Source organism: Chenopodium quinoa, unplaced genomic scaffold (assembly GCF_001683475.1).
Source record: "Chenopodium quinoa cultivar QQ74 unplaced genomic scaffold, ASM168347v1, whole genome shotgun sequence".
NCBI classification, from domain to species: domain Eukaryota; kingdom Viridiplantae; phylum Streptophyta; class Magnoliopsida; order Caryophyllales; family Amaranthaceae; genus Chenopodium; species Chenopodium quinoa.
The window spans coordinates 3132170-3153490 of record NW_018742763.1 but is presented as its reverse complement, the minus strand read 5'-3'; the positions used below and the strand labels follow the sequence as shown (position 1 = coordinate 3153490).

Below are 21321 nucleotides of genomic sequence, written 5' to 3'. Positions count from 1 at the left end.
AGCACCTTGAAGCTTAGTTCGAGCGGCTGCTGCCATCAAGTGTTCATTATTTGAACAATTATTAATCAATACACACACGGCCATAAAAAATTGTCGGGTGTGTGGTTAGAGCTAGCCTCGGTCTTGCAAACGTATGCTCAGCCGGATTAAGGGAGTACTGCATCATTTCTCGCGAGCTTGCGTTAACCACATGTATATGGCAAAACCTAAACCATTCACTCCTTGACCTATTGCTTGTAATGAACAACCATCCGGTCCTATTACTGGCTGACCCTATTGACAACCTCAAAACCGAAGCAACCACTGCACATTCATCCGGTTTATTCATGCTGCATGCATGGATGGTGGGTTTGCTAGGGGCCTCACATTTTCTTGCATTCAATGCTTGATGAAGCCTATTTGCAAGAGCCCCTATCAGCCTTCTATGCAAGAGCACACAGCCGGTTTGTAGGCCGCATGAGTGCCGTCCAACCATTCTCAATCAACTTTGACAAGAGGGTAAAACATGAGTATACAGCCAGACGCATGGTTGGCCGGCTGTTATGCTGCTTCGCAATTGAACACTCGGCTTAGGGCCTTGGTCTGGTGCATTTACTTTTTGTATAGAAGGCCGCTTGGCTGGAATGGAGCAAATTGCCGCCAATCCAGCTTAATAACGAGGCTATTCATGTAGCCGATGAACGAGTATGCTGAGCATAGCTAGACTGCTTCGCCACCTAGTGGGTCACAGCCAGCCTCCTCTTTAAGAAGTGCAGCCGGTTAAGGACCGCCTAACCCATGCGTAGCTGTGCCGGATGCATAGGTGGAGCTGGCTGAAGCTTGGCTTGTCTTAAATTTTTACATCCGATTTATTGCCGGTTTAATTCTATCGATAATGGCATATAGTAGCAGAAGCTCTAGCACCCACAGCCGGTCCTTGACGTGCCAGATTCATGGCTAGGATAATGCTTAGGTGTAATGCCGGACTCCTTATGCAAATTGCACAACCGGCTTTGCTGCTATGTTTAACCTCTTATGCACACTAAGTGCCGCCTGTATATGCAAGGAGGTGCTTTCTTGCTTCTTGGCTACCAATGAGCATAATACCACTTGATAGCATTGTACCACATGCTTGACGCCCATACACATGATGCTCAACCGGTCTTTTACAAAAGTACACACAACCGGGTACTTGGGTGTCGCTTGAATTGCTACCTTGATGTAGCGCCTGTGCTAACAGCCGGTTTTGTTCACATTATAAGGGGGTTGGCTTCCTGGCTGTGTGTGCGAGTTATTTGCGGAAGGCAAGCAGCCATGCACACACAGACGGTTTTCACATAAACGGAATTGCCGCATGTGTGTGCTCGAAATAAGCCCATTGGAAGCATGCTATACCGGCTGACCCTATTGATAATGGCATAGAGCAGCAACAGCTCTAGCACCCCCATCCGGATGTATGACTTGACTATTAAAAGTGTACACAGCCGGGTGCTTGGGTGCCCAACTCATGCATGCTAATGACGACTGACCCCTTTGCTATTAAAAGCTCATAACGTGGCCAATGGAGTGAAATAATGCCGGCTATCTGCTCTTCAAATCAAGGCTGGTTGTTTCGTATGAGAGATGGTGTTTGCTGGCTGCTCTTAATGGCTTAATCATCCGGTTTTGATGGATGCTTAGTTCTCATACGTAGTTAGCTTCATTGTAAGTGTAAAGGTGGAATATTGCTATCAAGGAGCCATGTGACTTTATTGTTTATAATAGCTTGGAAAAGCCGTGTCCATGCTACTTGTCAAGAGGCATGAAGCTGGCTGACTCCTTGAACCATGATAGCGTGACACATCAACCCTCACAGTCGGCATGATGTCATGCTTATGAGCTTTGATGCCATGGTTAATGAAGTAATGCCGTGTGGCTTAGTAATATAATACCATGTGACACATGTATAATATGTATTTGAGTGCTCTATGCTCTTTTTCTTTTATTTTGCATAGTGTCGGCCACCATCATAATGCAAGCAAGTTGGTAGCTCAAATTTACAAAATTAAACTTGTGGAAAATGCAACTCTACTAGTTTAACGAACTAGTGGACTTTTGTGAATTAAATTCATGGATAAGCCAGCTGTCTTGTAGTAAATGAGACATGAGTGCAACCCTTTCACTAAAAGGTTATAGGATGATGTAGTTGGCCCATTTGGCCGGCCCACTCCCTCTTTATTGTATAATATCTCCACTTTTTTTTTATGTTTGCGTAGGACGGCGTTTAAGCCGGCTCAGACACTTAGGATAGGGAGGAGGCACTCGGTTTTTAAACTCAACCGTAGTCCTCCTCCTGTCAAGAGATAGTACGGACTGTTGTGAAGCCATCTCAGTGGTACTCTCCCCACATACGGTGCCAGATGTTTGGGGGGTTTTTTATATGTCCTACGGGAGAGTTACAATTTCCTAGTATGCTCCTTCCTTTGTCCGTACCTGCACAAATAACGGAATACTCCGGCTAGGGATGGGGTGTTCCGCCACCGAAGATTAAGTTAGTCTCTTTCTTAATGAGGAAATAAGACAATAAATGCTTCTCGATTTGAGAGCGTTTGCAAGGGGATTTGTGTTTGGTTGGTTGTTGGAAAATGATTCGATCCCATTAATGAGGTCTGCCCTTATTAATTATAGTAGGGGAAAGTTGTACCTCAATTAGGGTACAATGACACGTGTCGCAAAGGGATTGGGCCTTTGCTGACCGTTACGATCTTGACACGTGGCAAGCCATTATAGGGCCACGTGTCTTTGGGGTATTTTATCCCAAACACCTTTACCTCACATCGACGTTCTAGTAGATAATACAGTAATCATGCACTTCTCTCGTTCATGGATAGGTACGCAAGTTACAATTTGATTCTCATGGCCAAAGAAGACATGGAGAAGAGTACCTTTATAATGTCATGGAGCACTTACTGCTACACAGTGATGCTATTCGGGTTCAAAAATGCGGGTGCCACATACCAAAGAGCAGCAACTGCCTTACTACATGACATAATGCATAAAGTAGTTGAGGTGTACATGGACGATATGACTTTAAAATCTAAGGATCGCTCAGGTCATCCAATAGCCTTAAGGAAATTCTTCGAAAGACTCTGTAAGTATAGCATGAAGCTAAATCCAGCCCAAGTGTGCATTTAGGGTTACCTTAGGAAAGCTTCTACGCTAGGTGATTAGCTTTAGAGAAATTGAAATAGACCCCACCAAGATCAAGGCTATCATGTCCATGCCACCGCCCAAGACCGAGAAACAAATTTGAGGGTTCATTGGTCGGTTGTAATACATAAGTACGTTCATATCAAAGCTTACCACAGTATGTGAACCAATATTCAAGAAACTCAAGAAAAATGTACAGGTAGTATGGGACAATGAGTGTTAAGAAGCCTTTGATAAGTCCAAAGCCTACCCTGCAAATCTTCCCGTACTAGCACCAGCACTGCAGAACATTCCCCTTAGTCTCTACCTAACAGTCACAAAAGAAACAATGAGGGCTATGCTCATACAAGAAGTAGAAGGTAAAGAAAACGCCATCTACTACCTAAGCTAAGTTAGAAGATGCTTGAATACAAGGTTCGCTATACGCCACTTGGAAAATTATGCCTCGCACTCATGTAAGCCACAAAGAAGCTAAGGCATTATATGCTCGTTCTCACAGTCCATGTGGTATCTCGAATGGATCCTCTCCAATATTCATTCGAAAAATCCACACTTAATGGAAGAATATCAAGATGGGATAGTCACATTAGCCCAGTTTGATTTGAAATTTGTGCCCCAAAAGTCAATTAATGGATCTGCAGTTTCTGACTTGTTGGATGACTCCCCACTTGAAGACTCAACACCAGTACAAGAAAATGAGTTCCCGGATTAAGAGTTACTTGTCACCGAACATCACACATGGATACTACACTTCAACGGTGCATCAAATCAAAAAGGATGTGGCGTAGAAGTCTTGCTTGTGTTACCTAATGAAGAGCACATCTTGATTGTGATAAAATTTTACTTCGACGTAACTAACAACACTGCAGAATATGAAGCCTATGTAGTGGGTCTCGAAACAGCGTTGTCACTTTGAAAAAGCTTCGAATATTCTAAGACTCATCCCTCATTATCAACCAGATTTCCAAGAGATGGAAGGTGAGGAATGAATGTCTAGCTTCATATCAAACTTACTTAGCAACTTTCACCGATCAACTCGATATGGTAGAATACACATATCTACCAAGAGAAAACAACTAATTCGCAGATGGCTTAGCAAGACTAGCCTCAACGGTTAAGATTCCTAAGGAAACCGAGTAAATGCCTTTTTACCATAAAAAAAAGGCATAAGCCTTCTTATGTCCAAGCCCTTGATGATAAAGAAGAAGTCCAAGAGGACGAAGGAGAACCATGGTAAATAGACATTCTCAATTATGTAATTTGAGAGGAATATCCACCTAATAATGACAAAAGAGGAAAACGTGCTTTGAGACTCTAAGCCTCACAGTACGTACTTATCAACAATGAGCTCCATAAAAGGGTACCTAAAGGAAGAACTTGCCTATGAGTAGACAAAAAGGAGGCACAAAGAGTAATGAGGATAATTCACGAAGGAGCATGTGGAACACACATGAATGGCAAAATGCCAAGGCTATTATTGGACTATCATTAAAAGGGATTGCCATCAATTTGTAAAAGGGTGTACAAAGTGCCAAATATACCCCAACTTGCAACATGTTCCACCTTCCTCCTTTACACTTAAACATCTTCATGGCCTTTCTCAACCTAGGGAATAGACATTATTGCAAAAATTTCTCCACCTGGATTAGGGGGCTATGAAACTATCCTTGTTTCCATTGATTATTCCACCAAATGGGTTAAAGCAGCATCGTATGCAAAACTCACCACAAAACATGTGGCACACTTCATAGAAAGGAATATCATATGCCGATATGGAGTCCCACATGAAATGATAAGTGACATTGGTACTCACTTTCAAGCTGAGTGTGAGGACTTGCTTAAAAAGTATGGTATTTAACATCATAACTCTTCTCCATATAGACCTCAAGCAAATGGTGTAGTAAAAGCAAGCAATAAAAATCTAAAGACAATCATAAAAAAGATGACACAGAACTACAAAGATTGGCATGCCAAACACCATATTGCTCTTTGGGGCTACCGTACGTCAATCCGCTCATCCACAAGAACTACACCATTCTCTCTAGTCTATGGGATGGACGCAATACAACTTGTAGAGCTAGAAATAACTTCCTTACGTATAGCATTGGAAAGTAAACTCGATGAGTTTGAATGGACAAGAGCATGGTATGAAGATTTGATCCAACTTGATGGGAAACGGTTAGAAGCCTTACATCATGTCAAGTGCTATAAAAATTGCATGGTAAGACGCTTCGATAAAAAGGTCAAGATAAGAAACATTAAGGAAGGAGACCTGGTGTTGAAAGCCCTTCAAAAGAATGCACAAGAACCAAGAGGGAAGTTTAGGCCTAATTGGTCTAGTCCACACATCGTGAAGTCCATTCTGTCTTGTGGTGCAACTAAACTAACAGACATGGACGACAATGAATTCTCAAATATGACAAAACTTTACTCACTAAAGAAGTTCTACTAATGATTTGACAGGTTTCGTAACTAAGAGACCTACGTTTAGCCTGATTCCTTAACAACAAAGATACGTAGGCAACCCTTCCGGAGGGTGTGGCCACTTTAATACTCAAAAACCTGTCTTTTGAAAGCATTCCATCAATAGGGAAAATCGGTAAAGATAGAGAAAAGAGTGAAGAAATCATCGTAACGCAACAGTTGTATTGCGTCACGTTAGATATGACGCACCGCGATAGTCTTGTCGCCTCGCGACAAATATGAAGTTTCTCGACAAAAATCAATTTTAGCTCCGATTAATAGCAAATAGTTAACAACCACTGTGCCTTTGAAACTTTTCTGACTTCAGTACTCAGATTATTTTTAAATAAATTACATGATAAACAAATTAAGTGAATATGGAAATGCATTTTCAAGAACTTCCGAAGCCAAGAATGAGAAATTGAACTTATATTTCGGATCCTCAAAGAGAGTAGTTCAATTTAAGTTGTTCAAATAATTTTAGACACAACGTGCTCTTATCATGCTTCGTCTAGCATGACTGCTCATAAGTTCTTCCATTGCTCCCGACTTTTGTACTCGGGAAAATTATTTCAAATAAACAATTAATAATTGTCTTGAAGACAAATTTAATTTTATTAAAGGAATTATGTCTTATTAAAAACAAAATTAAAACTTCAAACTAATATTGTCTGATGAAATAAAAAACAAAGCAACACTCTAAATCTACTATTCTTTCTTCTTACGAGCCCTTTTCTAGTTCTTATTTCTTTCTTCATCATCTAATAATCCCTTTACATATAGCGGACCCTTAGATGAGCGAACTGAAACCTTTGAGGAAGAAGTTTCTCCCTTTTTAACCTTTTTCTCTTTCTAAACTTTTCTTTCTCTACAGAAATTGCTTTTCTTTTTCCTTTTCCCTCAGTAGCACGTTTCTTTTAGGCATGATAGGAGTCTTAAAGATTATTCCTAGACTTAGGCGATCTTCAGGAGGAGTCTTCTTGTCCCTAAGACGGTCCTTTATCTTTAGATTTTAAGCTTTATTCTTGTTCTTTAAATTTCGAGAAAGTGACCATTGTTTGAATTCCCGAGACAAAGGAGAGGGAACACTATTAGATGTAATAGTCCACAATGGTCTCAAATACCAATAATCGTCAAATCTTTCAACATTCTTTGAGAGAGAATATTCATGAGGTCGACGATCATCACCAACAGGGATAGTTTGTGCAAGTCCATATTTTCTCATGACTCTAAAAGAAAATAAAAGGTCAACTTTGACAAGCTCGGGATATGACAGAAAGGTTGATTGCGAAAGAGATGGTTTCCTTCAAACAAGTGTATTATTCCTATAGAGGGTTCAGATTAAATTACAGAGTTAATTATGAAGTAAAGTAAAGTGATCCGAGAGTCGGGCTAGAGGCCCTCTTCGATCAGTGAAATTAATTATATTAATCTCAAAGATTTCCTTTAACTGAACGCGACGTGTCACACCCAAGCGTGTAACCAAACTAAGGCGACAAATTAAGCCGAAGGCCTTAATACGTCAAACAAGAGGATACGTACTCCAGCGACGAATTCCGAGCTTAGAGTGTCAAAGACGAACGTCAAAACGTCGAGTGGATTTTAGAAAGCGATGAGACGTGCAAATAAGTCAAACCGTATAGTCCTAGCCTCACATCAGCCTAGCCGTGCAAGGGCTAGGCGAGGTTGATGCTACGGCAAACCTAGCACTGGCCACAAGCCAAGCAACTAAGTGCATGGGCTGGCCGGGGCCATCTAGCCAAGTGTGTGGTGCATAGGTATGGCAAGCAAGGCCTAGCAGCTAGCGTAGCTAGCAAGGCCTTGCTAACGTATGATGCAGCTAGCAAGCACCAACAGCAGTCTGGCTTGCGCTTGTGCTTACGATGTAGTACAACAGCCCAGCAGCAATAGCGGCCCACAAGCGTGCGATGCCTGCTGTACTACAATGTGCCTCGCTCTCTAGCTTAGCCGAGAGCACAAGGAAGATAGAAAAGGACAGCCTTGATACTCTAGGCATAGGGGCCAGCTGAGGCACAAGGCTGCTACCTTGGCAAGCCTTTTTGCCCAAGCCTTGATCGGCCATAAGTTGTTGTGATTGGTGGGTTTGATGGTTTAGGGAACAAGGAGGCCATGTGGCTCTCCTTGTGGTCGTCACCTGACCACTCCCATGTGATTTCCACTTATTGCTTGACTATTTGATCTAGCTATTTAATTTATTTAAGAATAAATTAAATACTAGATTTTCTAAACTTTACAAAAGTCCCACATTGAGTAGAAATTAAGGGGATGGAGATGCTTCTCCTATAAATACCCAAGGCCTCCCTTGGGAATTGTTGCAAGAGTTGAACTCTATACAAGGCGTTTCCATTGAGAAAACCTTATAAAGAGATCCTCTTGTTAGTATTGTTAATATTACCCTAGCTGGAAATATTAGCCAAGTTTAGGCGCGTGGGTGGACTACGCTTGAGGGGTCGCATTTGAGGCTCTTTCTCCATTAGTGAGATCGTCCTCGTGCTATGTGGAAAACACGCATCAAGTGTATGATCGTCTTTTCCTCTTTCTCTCTCTCTCTCCCTCTATTATTATGTGTTTATTGTTTAATTAATTGTAAGCATGTTTAGTTGTTTTAATTTATGCACAGATCTTTGGGTGGGTTTTGTTTCCGCACGGTGTTGGACACTGCAAAACCCTACATATTGTTAACTCCATTAATCTTATATATCAATTTTCCATTAAGGAACGACCACTTGATGGAGAAATCACGAGTCTGGAATATTTTGCTCCACTGTTGATAGTCCATCCTTGTAGAAAACCGTTTCTTCTTTCTCACGAAGCAATTTGGAGTGTATTCTTCGACATCATCATGAGGATAAATTAATCCCAGTTGCTTCATTAGCTAAATCTACAAGCATAGAAATTAAACATTGTTACATTACAAAATTAAATATTTTTTTTTATTTCTATAATTAAAGTATTGATTTTCAACCTGCAATAGTAAGGAAAAATACACTTTAAAAATCTTTATTATGGGCGATTTACTTTCAATAATCCCAACAAAGGTTTATTTTTTTAATAATCCCAACTATAGGTTTAGTTTGCCGCCTATGGTCTGAATGACCTGTGACCTGCTGTAAGAGTTTTTGTTTTTTATTTAATCGCCACGTGTCAACAGTTGAATGGTTTAAAATTAAGAATTAAAAAATACATGTGAAATATAAAAAATAAATAACAAATTTCCAACCACCCATTCCCCACCCCCTAACCTTCCCCGGATCCTAACCCAACCCTCAATTTCGCTGGAAACCAGCCAACTAGCCCTCCCCATGCCTAAACTATGTCCTTAATCCAATAATCCCCAATAAATATAGTAAATCCCTAATACTCTGCGTTTCACAACAATAGAAATAACTGGAAGTTTCTTCAAGAAACCCAAGAAAAGTTTCTTCTTCCATGTCTTCCTTCTTCATTTTCTCTTTCCTCTTCCTCCTCAACTTCTCCACCATTGTAACTTACGCCATAGAAATCAACTTCACCACCTTCAACATCGCCCTAAACCCATCATCATAACCACCGCCATCACCATCACATCATCCGTCACCCTTAGTCATCGCACGACCACCGCTAGCGCACCTCCAAGAAATACCGCAACAACAACAATTCAACTCAATCATCGACCCAATTGTCGTGGTCGGCTGTCCTCCACCACGCATCCTCGACCCTTAAAACCACCCAGCCAGGCCTCCTTTTCCCTCAAAACCACCCAACCAGCGTGTTTTAAGTGGTTAAAGGGGGTTTTAAAGGTAGTTTTAAAGTTCAGGGAGGGGCTGGATGGGTGCATTCGGGGGTTGGGGATGGATGATAAAGATTTACCGGCATTTTTGGTGGTTAAGGTGGGTTGGCTGGTCGATTTTTGACATGATCAGGGGTAGGGTTAGGGTTCCGGCGATATTAGGGGTGGGGAGAGGGTGGCTAGAGTTTTGGATATTCTTTTTTTATTATTATTATTTTTCTTAAAAAATAATTAATTTTTGTACCAATCACGTGTTAACACGTGTCATGATCACCTGTTATTACTGGTCATTCACTTATCGTTGACTGGTTGGACTATTAGAGGCAAACTAACCCCATAGTTGGGATTATTAGAAAATAAACCTTAGTTGGGATTATTAGAAGTAAATCGCCCATAGTTGGGATTATTAAAGTGTATTTTTCATAATAATAAAGGAGATCCTAGAATTGGTATTTTAGGATCCTTCTTCAATTCATCTAAACTCATCATTGTCTTTCCGACGATTGCAGGCATGGGATTTCTTCCAGCATCAACTTGTTCCATAATTGTTGACTAAAAGTTAACTAAGCATGCAAAATAAAAAGCTCTTGTTCTATAAATGTGAAAAGAACTAGATTTTCTTAGATTTACTTCTTTTCCATGAACTATGAAATCCGAATCGGCTTCCCTAAGATTATATAACGCTCAAATATTTATAATAATATTCACATATTATGGGGATTGTAGCTAGATGCCTAGTATGAAAGCTGAAGATAGCCCCAAATTCCTCAGGAAGAGGGCTAATTTCATCTATTCCAAGCCTAAAACATTGGGTGTTAGGTTCAAAATATTTTGTTACAACAAAAATAAAATCATTATCAAATTATACACTCATAAGATCCAATAGGCCATTCATGTTTAAATATTTAAGCTCTTTTTGCTCACCGTTGGTCAATGACCGACACTAATCACAAGTATTCTCAGTAAAATTCTTAGCCATAATTGCTAGAATTAAAAAGCTAATGAATATGAAAGCTAAGAATTATGGGAATTTAAAACTCGGATGTTGAATTATGCTAAAGCTGACAGAGTCGGGGGTATTTATAACCAAAAAACAACCAGAAGCCGAATCTAGTCAGAGCCTAATTCCCGAAACCAACGTGCGACAACAGAGCCTTCAAGCCGCAATAGAACCATCGCGCTGCATCAAGCCCTATCACGCTGCGACAGAACCATCACACCGCGTCAAGCCCTGTCGCGTCGCGATGGATTTTGACGTCCTGCGACAAAAGCGTTGCGTGCAATGCTCTTTGATTTGGTTTCTGATAGGACTCGTACTCTATTATATATCCAAATTTGATTTAAACTTCGATTCCACACCTTTTCCATCTTATTTTGAATTGATTTTTTCGTACCATCTCCTGTCGTGATTAAAAATTCCATTTTCTTATCCTTATTTTAAATTGATTTTAACACTCACCCATTAACTTTTTTTTTTTTGTGAGACATTCGGATACCCTCCACTTATGATGATAAATGACAGAAACTTTTCGCAAAATGTGTCACAAAACCACACTCACTGAACGCATGCTTATAGCACACACTCATACGCACATAAAATAAATGTAAAATGGAACATGCATATATATACATAGATTGTCGATACATAAGAGTCAATAAAAATGTATAAACATAACAAAAGTCCTATAGACTAAAAGAAAATGATGCGGGTACACTAGGATCCTTACGGATGAGGCTCACAATAAATACCTATGAATCCCTCCCAAAACTGATTCTGAGGAGTCGTCTCCTGGATAGAGCTGACATCGACTATCGTGGGGATCACAAGCGTAGGAACTCTCCATTAAGTTAACTGAGGACCACCAGGAATATTTTACTGATCAAAACTCCCACCAGCGAATGGAGGAGGAAGTACAAGCGGCTGAGAAGACGAACCCGCCTCAAATGCCTACCAGCAAACTTTGGTGGAGGCATGAAAGGCTGAGACGACGAACTAACTCCGAATGACTCAGGAACGAATCCCGGGACGATGAGCAGACGCACCGGTGGAGGAACAAATCCTAGGGGATACTCGTCAAGTGGAGAAGGCTCGAGGTCTAAGCTAGTCTCACCACTGCCATTTGTCTGACCAGCGGTCTCTTCCCGATCTGGAACCTCACAGTATGTCCGACGGCGTCTTACTCCCGCCTCCCTCAAGCCGTCATGCCTCGGGAAAGTGCGCGGCGGAGCCGCATGTTAAAACAAAGGCAAAGAAATACTAGTCAATAAAAAACAAAGAACACAAAGCGAATAAATAACTACTTAAGTACAACCATACCGGCTGAAAGTCAGCTAAGCCTCGGCAAGACATTTATTGACTCTAGCCTGCCAATAGGTACCTACAGGCGTCGGCAACAACCGCCAGCCTCATCATGGTCTCCCGTGAAAACTGCAATAAAAAGTAAAATCAGAAAACAGAATAAACATATTTATAACTGAAGGAAGAATGTTAACTCACCGAACGCATCGAGCGAGATATAGATCGTCCAACCAGCTGCCACTCCTCAGGAGTAGGAGGGATCGACTCCTCAACAGGACTGTGTATCCCCTGATACCGGATAACTAATCCTAGGGGTTCGAAATCCTCCGGACCCATCTCCTCGTACAAAGTGATCAAACGATCAGTGCCTCTCTAGGCTATGAAAAAAAATTAAAAGATCAATGATGATTCATAAACCTCATCGCAATAGGGAGGTGGAGCCAATCTAGGAACCAAGGCCTCCTCATAATCCCTGTCCTACGAGCCCTTGATAGCCCATGGATAGAAAGCCCTGACAAGCATGCTACATGAGGACCCCTGGATCCATCGTCGAGCGAAGAGGGTCATCAAGAACTAGAATGGAGTCAAAAGAGTGCTGCCTAGCCACTCTCTCACCCAAACACGACACGGGGTGAGTAGTACCCCAGAAGATGCGCCTCTATGTCATCATCTAAAATGCTAATGGCAAGTCACCCAAACCAGCCAATGGGAGGTACTCAACCTCAAGGCGCTGAAATAAGAAGACATGGCAGAATTTATGACAATCAAAGTGGATTGTAAAGTACGAGATGTCCTTACTATAAGAATGGCAGCTCAAACAGCAGCTGTAGTAGAGGAAGGACCAACTAAAATATGGCGCCAGCTAACGGCTACCGGTAACGCCCTATCTCTAGGCCTCCTCGAAGCCAAGGAAGGGCATTACTTGTAAAACAAAACTTGCGAGAAATCCAAGTACTCTAAGAACTAGCGAATGATGAAACTCGAGCTTAAATAAAATGATTAGAGGAAGAATTACCTCTACGGCCTTCCAAAGACCTGAGACGGTGACCTTTGTGCTCCCGCTCTATTGATGGCACCCCCTGCTGCAGACTAAGAAGCAAGTCACCATAGGCGACGGTAGATCAGTCGAATGTGCAGACCACGAAGAGATCACGCAGGACACCCAATTACCACAACAACGAACGACTCCTCTTGTAAGAAGAACTAGTCCTCAATAGAGGACAAGAATTCTGACCCTCTGCTCTTGAGTAGTCCTCCTATCATGAAAACCCTTGGCTAAGAGGTTAAAACGAACCGACATCATGCTCGTCATCTTCGACCTCGTGTCAGCCTAAGCCTTATGCAGACTAGGACCCAAAAGATCCTCGACCTCTGGTGACGTAAGCTGCAACTTATCACTCATGGGAATGGGGGAAGGGCTGAACTCAAGTCCGCTAATAATGGTGAAGTCGAGTAGGGTGATAGTCATCTCAACACACGGAAAATGAAATGAGTTCGTAGTATCCTGAAAAAACTCTAGGAGACCCTGAACAATGAAAGGGCTCTTCCTGAAGGTCTCAACAACGCGCAGTAGGGCAGTCAATCCACAAGACTCCCAAAGCACCCTAGTCGCATCATTTCGACTTATGTGCCGATGCAAACTGAGGATGAACTCATTGCCTAAGCCATGGCAACGCATACCCTCCTCTGACGAACTCGAGAAAACTCAGTGAGAAATGTGGTGTGTCAGGACGAAAACTAACGTGTGCCCATCCCAAGGAGAAGGGGTCCAGCCTAAAGAACGACTGGTGGAGGCACGAACCTCACCTCTCTCCTTCTCCTCCCGAATAGGAGAATCCTCCCGATCTTTAGACCGAGAGCGCAAAACAGAACCACAAACGCAACGAGGCATGCTATTTATTCCAGAAACAATAAATCAATACATACAAAAGTTTTCGTTTCCCTAAGCCACATGATACTATATAAGTCAAAATAAAGTAACAAAAATGCAAAATAAAGCACGATTCAACTCGCATAAAAACAAGAAAATTGCATAAAATGATTTTTTTTTTCAAATCTAAAACATTTCTTACAATATTCCAAGAGAAAAGAAGCAAGAAAAACAATGAAGGACAAGAAACATGGTTATCTCGAACATAGAGTGTTCAATAATGGTGAAATGCCCATTTCTCCACCAAATCAAGAAAAATTAGTCTCAAAATGCTCACAAATTAACATACATTCATATACAAGCAAATTCATGACAAGAGTTTCAACAAAAATTAGCAAAATAAGAAAACCCTAATTCGAGTATTGAGGGTTTTTTTCGAACAAAATTCGCTAATTTTCTGCCAAAATGGAAAATAATTTAAGGAAACTTACATAGATGTGTGTGAGGAATTTTAAATGTGAAGATTAGCAAAAAGTTTGAAATCATTTGATGAGAAAATGAGCGACAATGAGTGATTAAGCGGCGAAAACAGTAACAACAGAGCAGCGAAAATGAAATTGAAAAAGATAAGAAGAAGATTTTTAAAGTGAAACCTAATTCTAGCGAAGCGCGACATTTTTATCGCGGCGTGATAACTCTAAAACTTCGTGACAAACCTGTCGCTACGCGATAAAAAAATCTGACGTGACACGTTAGTTTTGTGTTTTTGCAGAACGATCTGTTGAATGATGATTATCTCACTTAAGCCTCCTGATGAGAAATTGGTTTTTTGTAAGCCTCGAGATGAGTAAATTATTCTTCGTGATGAGCGCTTTATCAAAAATCTTGATGTGATTGGTGAGCAGCCCGATTACGATCACATTTGATTAGATATCGGCTTGATCACAATCACATTTTAGTTAGAACATATTTTATTACATGATCGGCCTAATTATGATCACATTGAGAAGTGATCAGCCCGATTACGATCACATTGAGAAGTGATTGGCCCGATTACGATCATATTAAGGAATGATCGGCCAGATTACGATCACATGAACGATGATCGGCTTGATTACGATCACGATTTACAACGATGCCTCGATAGGACACCAACTTGAGCTCGGTAAAATCTTGAAGAGTAAGGTTTTACGGTAGGTTTTCAAAGGCACGAGAAACTATCACTTACAAGGCGTGGGGATGAGAAGATTTGAGAAGACATCTCGAAGCAAAGTGGTGTTTGACAACGCTCCGTAGGAATGAGGAGGTTGTCATTTAATTTAATAAGATGGCTCAAGGCGAAGTAGTCTTGGACAACGCTCCCTGAGAATGAGGACGTTGTCAATTTCTTTGAGAAGATAGTTCAAGGTGAAGCAATCTTCAATAATTCTCCCTGAGAATGTGGAGGGTGTCAAACAAAAATGAGTTTGAATAGAAAATATGTCACCTAGAAACGTGTACCCGTCGATGTTAGATACGCGTTTCATTCCTTAACTCTTGTATTTGTAGAACTTACGTTTTCTGCAAGTATTAGCGTTAAAATAATGATTTAGGATTGCAGAATGTTCTAGGTAATTTTTCGTCCCTATCAATTTACTTTGACTATTGTTTTTAAAAATTTTGTTTTTCTAAACCCAGTCTAAGTGGGGGAATCTTTAGCCACCTGATTGTGCCTCCCCAAACAATAAACCTAGTGATGAGTACCTTTCACATTTTGATTGACAAGTTCGGCAAAAAGTTGAAGAGTCGCGTAAATTTCCTTAAGCCTGGGCCATGTTTCTTACTTTATCAAAAGTGTTTTTCATTTTAATCATTCATTTCGTGTCTTTAAACCCAGAATCATTCATTTCGTGTCCTTAAAACCAATCATTTCGTGTCAAAATTATAAAAACGTCTAAACCTGATTATTTTGGTCCATATTCCTAGTTCAATTGTTGTTTAGTTGGATGGAATTTGAAAAGAGCATTCCAACAATATATTTACAAGCCCAAATTTGAATTAAAATGAGTGAGTTATAGCCAAAATACTAAACCGAGCCAAACTGAGCCTAGGTCAACCGTTAGTACGACACAATGATTATATGGAGTGAAAATATTTTATTTCGGCCCTATATGATCATATTCCTAATCCTAAATCAGTTAGTAAACTCTAGAATCCTCTATAAGGTTCTAATTTATCCTTTTGGAAAAGATAAAGATTGAAGAAGTTTGAGAACGAATAAAACCTCTCATATGGTAATCCTTATCCTATTAAAATTCGAATACGTCCAGATACCTTTGCATATAAAACCTATCGGAAACCAAACTCTGCACAAACTTCGATATCATTTTGGAACAATAACAATACGATGGGTCCATTGCGTCGCGATACACTTGTCGCGATACTCCAAAACATACTCGACGTTGTCTTCGTCCTCGGTGTGAAAGGTTATTAGTTAGAGTGATTGGTACCAAATCTATATTTCAATTCTTAATAAATTATTTACATTATTGATTTAGCTTTCTTAAAGTTTACAAACGTGTGTATTGTTTTAATAGCAAGAAGGTTGAGGCGTCAAAGTGAGTAATTTAATTACCCCTTTTGTCACTCTTTTGATGTTTAGGATAATGCTTTGATTTTGTTATTAGTAACATTCTAGGAGTTATTATTAATCTATTAAGTATCACGCCTAGGATCTTAATCCTAACGATGTTTTGTTGATGATTATGGTGTTAATTATATATTGCTTGAATATTCATGATTTATTGCTTCATCACGCCTCTTTTTGCAGGTTTAAAGAGAATTTGTACTTGAAATCACGCCTAATAAGATAATTAATAATCTGATTTAGGTTAAATATGATTTTAATTCAAGTGATCACAAGTATTAGATTTAATTGTGCATTAATAATCAACCAACGTTGATTAAAAAGGTTTAGGATTGATTCGATTTATGTATGTTAATAAATAAGCGTGCATAAATATCAATAAGAATTAAGTAGAGGCCTATTTAGGGCAGCTTTAACATCTTTAGGTTGGATTCAAACCATCATCGCTAAACATCTAGTCATGGTTTCGGACCACTATAGAGTTAGCAATCTCCATGATTGTGAATGGGGTGTAACATTCATAGTCATAAACGGTTTACAAGTTCCTAAAACTTGTTGGCGACTCTATTTCTCTAGGTTCTTTACCTTCGAGCACCGCCACGCCTAAAAACATAACCCACATGTAGGACGAGGTAAAATTCCCTACGGCTTATTGTATTTTCTAACTCTTCTTATCGTTGTCAATTGAAACAGGGTTGGAAGGGGTGTTTCTCTCTAGAGACTTCTGTTTCGTTTTTGTATTGGGAGCCTGACCTTATATGAAGGAAGTTAAAGTTAGTAACATGATGCAAGAAGCTTGGAAAAATCAGAGCTAATGTGCTTACTAGTAAGAGGGATATTAGTAGTTTTAAGCTCTAGTTCTGTCTTGAACGCAGATTGTGATCTTATCCTTGAACTTGACATAGGGATGTTCTTATGCCTATTACTCCTCGACTTCTATAAGGAACTTGGGAGTCGAAAGAGAGACTGTCTTTCTCAATCCAACCCTATTAGTGTGAGGATGAATGATACTTTTGTGTGAATCATATATGGCCATAGGTTTGTAATTAAACTGTGCAGCTATCTTAGATTAACGATCAATTTGATGGTAAGATGTTTTTGAAAGGATTGGTGTCCTTCCAACTGAAAGGAATGGTGTCCTTCCAACAAGTGTATTATTCTGATAGAGGGTTCATAATTATTACAGAGCTAATTATTCAGTAAGGTCAAGTGATTGCAATGCCTAGGTGGAGGCCGCTTCTGATCACTAATATTAAGGTATAACTAATATTACAACTTAATCTTAACTAAACCCTTCGAGTTGAACCCAATCGAACAACCGATCCGAGACGACAAATTAATCCGAAGGATTCTATGAGTCGTCGGAGTTTTACGAACACTAACGTCGGATATCGAGTCTATGGTGTCGAGATCGAGCGTCGCAAAATCACAATCAACAAGTACGAGCATAGCCGTAGCATCACATTGGCCTAGCCATGTGAGTGCTAGGCTAGGCTAGTTCATCGCAAGCCTAGGCGCACCATGTGTGTGCTAGGCGTGCCATACGTGCTAGGCGCACAAGGTAGCCCATTGCAGCAGAATACTTGCGTGTGTGCGTGCCTTCGCATGGCACAACATCACCGCATCATGCGTGCTTGAGTGCCTAAGGGCTATCGCATCCTTCGCACAACTCACCATCGGAGCACACAACATAGCACTAGACAGCGTAGCCATGTGCGTGTGCATCGCTAGCACAGCACCAAGCATGGCATTCTTGTGCGCGTGGCTGGCGAGGCAATGCCCAGCATGCGTGGCTCGTTAGCAGCACGCATGCTGGCTATGCGAGTGTGTGCGAGAAGGGCTAAGCAACAACACCACGCTAGCAGCGCCAAGCGCCCAGCAGCATGCTAGGACCAGTGCGTGCTGGCAGTACATGATGGGGCTAGCTGGCTGGTGTGCTAGCATGCTATCTGGCACCTAGCCCAACTGTTTTTTTTGGTACCGGTTTGTGAGAGGTGGGAACTAATGCTTAGAGCATGCCTTAGGGAGCAAGGCAATGCCCCCCCCCAAGGGGCATGGTCCTCACCCAACTCTCTCTCTCCCCTTGACACTTGTTGCATAGTGATTGCTTTGATTAATTATTTAATTTAGAATTAAATAAATTATCACATTTACTCACTCTCCCACATTGATGGGAGATTAAAATTCAAGGGTTCATTTCCCTATAAATACCAAGGGTTTGGCATTTGGGAAAACACACTTGAGTGGAGCTATAAAGGCATCTCCACTGTTGAGAATACCTTAAGTTCGTAAAAATCCAAGGTTTATATTTTGTTCGAGTCCCGACTAACCTTCGGGACTTAGGACGATCGTGTCGGGTTCGAGGGTACGAATCGTCGGAGGCCTTGCATTTGCGAGGTTGAAGTAAGAGCTCTTTTAGCGAGCGAAGAACGCGTCTAGGGTATAATTCCTTATCCCTTCTTCTTTTAATTATGTATTAATTATGTTTTGCATGCTTTAATTGCTTTAGTTATTGGGGCGGGTCTTGGTGGGTTCCCTTCCGCGTAGTGAGGGTCACTACGAATCCGCGCTCCTTTTAATTATTGTTATTATTTATTAATTAAGGTGTTTTAAAGTAGATTTAAATTCTGGTTTTATCTTTTCTAATCAGATTAGAAGCTCGTTTTAATTAATTTTAAAACTCGTATTTTTTGCTCTAAAATAGTGATTTTTGGGTGGAATCAACATTCTGAATCAGTTTCAACCCTTTTTAATGGCTGTCTAGAAGCCAAATTCGAACCAGAAACTCGGTTTTTTGAGGGTTTTTTCGTTTTAACCAAAAATTTGAAATCTTTTGTGCCTTGATTATTGCAAGCGTGTCATGGGTAGATTAAATGCATTATTGCATCCCTAATCTACTGCAATTTAAATATGTTTTAAGCATGATTATGGAGTTATAATATGTGCTTAAGTTGATATGTTCTTTTGCACATAAACTTGTTTTTCGCAATTATGGAAATAAATTGCATTAATGTGTGAATACTTGTTGTGAATATGTAATTTTAAGTTCCTAGTATGTTAAATATCTAATCTTTAAATGTTTAAATGATTGAAACTTTAACCCTAAATTCCATGTTGATCTAATTTTGGATTTTTCATATATGATTGATTAAAATCCTTGGAGTTCAAATACTTGTGAGTAAATGATGATTAAACTTCATATTAGAAGATGTAATCTTGTTATTTTACACAAGTTCAAAAGTTGGAAAGTTTTCATTGTATGATTGGCTTATTTTTTTAACTCCATTTTTGTCAAAATCCATTATTAATTTACATATTGTCTAAATTGATTATGGACAGAGCTCTTTCAATTTTAAGCATCAAGAAAGACCTAAAATATTCCAAAGTAATTTTGGAAAATTAGGCTTGTGCACCGTTAAAATTAAATTTAATTAAGTTGGACTTATTTTATTTTCATTTTTACCCTAAATTAATTCTAAAATAAATTTAGATTAATTTTAAGTCGCACGTAAATTGGGATTAAAATCCCGAGAAAATGCACGCAAATCGAGGCAAAAACCCCAAGCATCACCAAAGCTAGCTGGGCTGCCCAACAACCCGTATGTCGCTGCCTATGGTGTGCACAGGGGCTAAGCATCAAAGTGGCGCTGCTGTGTGGCGAGGGGATGCTAGTGCACTGGTGCTTGGGCAGTGGCGTAGGCTGCTGGATGCTTGGGGATGTTGGTGGGCAACATGGTAGCAAGCCCCAACCAGCCCACCACTTGCTGGCAGGCGCAAGCATGCGAGCCAACATGCGTAGCAAGCAGCTGGTTCTAGCAAGCGTAGTGTGCTATGCTGGGCGCAGCATGCTAGCACCAAGCACCACGCACATGCCCAGCCACGGTGCGCAACCCACAAGAAAATGAGTGGGCTATTTTTTTCTTAATTTCGAGCTTTGTGTTTTGCGAAAATTTTGTCGTTTTTAAAAATTTATGTAATTATTTTAAAGAGGTATCTCTTGCAAAATTTTTGATTTTGACAAATTTGGGTTAACCGACTTAATAAATTGGATTAATTAAGTTGGATGCAGAATTTAGTGGGAGCTTAGCTAATTAAGTAAACAAATTGCACCTTGGTAATACATAATTTATTAAACAACTTTGACTAGTTTTAATTAGGCGCGTTAATCGGATTAACCACCTAAGTTAGTTACCAGTTTTACCTGTTTACTTGATTTATCTCGTAAAATGCATGGGCCATTCACAAATAGTGAATGGGTGAATGAAAGTTTGTTTGAAAATAGGTTTTGAGAAAAATGGAAACTAGTGGGACCCGACAAGGATAGAAAATACAGACTGCGTTCCGTTATGTATTTTTGTAAATCTAAATACGGTCTACGTACCGTTAAGTATTTTTGTACATTAGATTTATCTTAGTCATAGTAGCTAGTATTTTTATTTTTTCCAAGATGTCTCAAGACGGCGTTTCGATAAGGACGAGCCAAGATGAATGCCCTTTAAGATTTGAAGATTTTAAGGGGTCATGCTAGTTGCCAAATGCATCTATTTTTATGCTCTATATATATTGTTTTTATATATATACTTGAATGTTAGATGCATGTCTACGATTTCAAATGATGCGATGATTAGTTAAATCACTTAAATCAACCAACATAGAAACCCTAGGTCCCTTAAAATATTGAGCTAAAAAAATTTGTCGTTCCAAAAACAACACTTACCGAACTAATGCGCGTATGTGATGGGCTACGCCAAAGCGAGGCATCACTACATCCCTACGAACGTAAGGTACACTAGGTATACAAGTTGTCTTGGTAAAGCTAAACGATATCAGTAAGGAGTCCTTAGATGTCGTGGAATAATAGATAAAATGTGAAGAATGCATTAGATGCAACGTTTTATCAAACCGAGAGTAGCTTAGAGTTATTAGCAATTGGATTGCTTACCTTAAGATATTTAATGATTAAGACTAGCCAAAGCATGCTTAACCATTTCTTGATCTTTAGGATCTCGGAATCATTTTATTCTCGCCTAAAAGGGGCAAATTATAAATGCACTTATAAAATGCTCAATAAGATTGAAAATTTTCATGAGCGCTTTTAAATTTCA

The 21321-nt window shown here is 40.0% G+C and overlaps 1 long non-coding RNA gene across 2 annotated transcripts; it reads right to left on the bottom strand.

Moving 5' to 3' along the window:
* Nucleotides 1-11020: 11020 nt before the first annotated feature.
* LOC110724412 lies at nucleotides 11021-14350 on the bottom strand. Of its 2 annotated transcripts, XR_002511979.1 has the most exons (3): nucleotides 12736-14350; nucleotides 11919-12450; nucleotides 11021-11849 (listed from the first exon to the last, which is right to left on the bottom strand). It is a non-coding gene; the product is annotated as an uncharacterized LOC110724412 (long non-coding RNA). The 2 variants fall into 2 exon arrangements; XR_002511978.1 differs by having other exon boundaries at nucleotides 11919-14347.
* Nucleotides 14351-21321: the final 6971 nt, after the last annotated feature.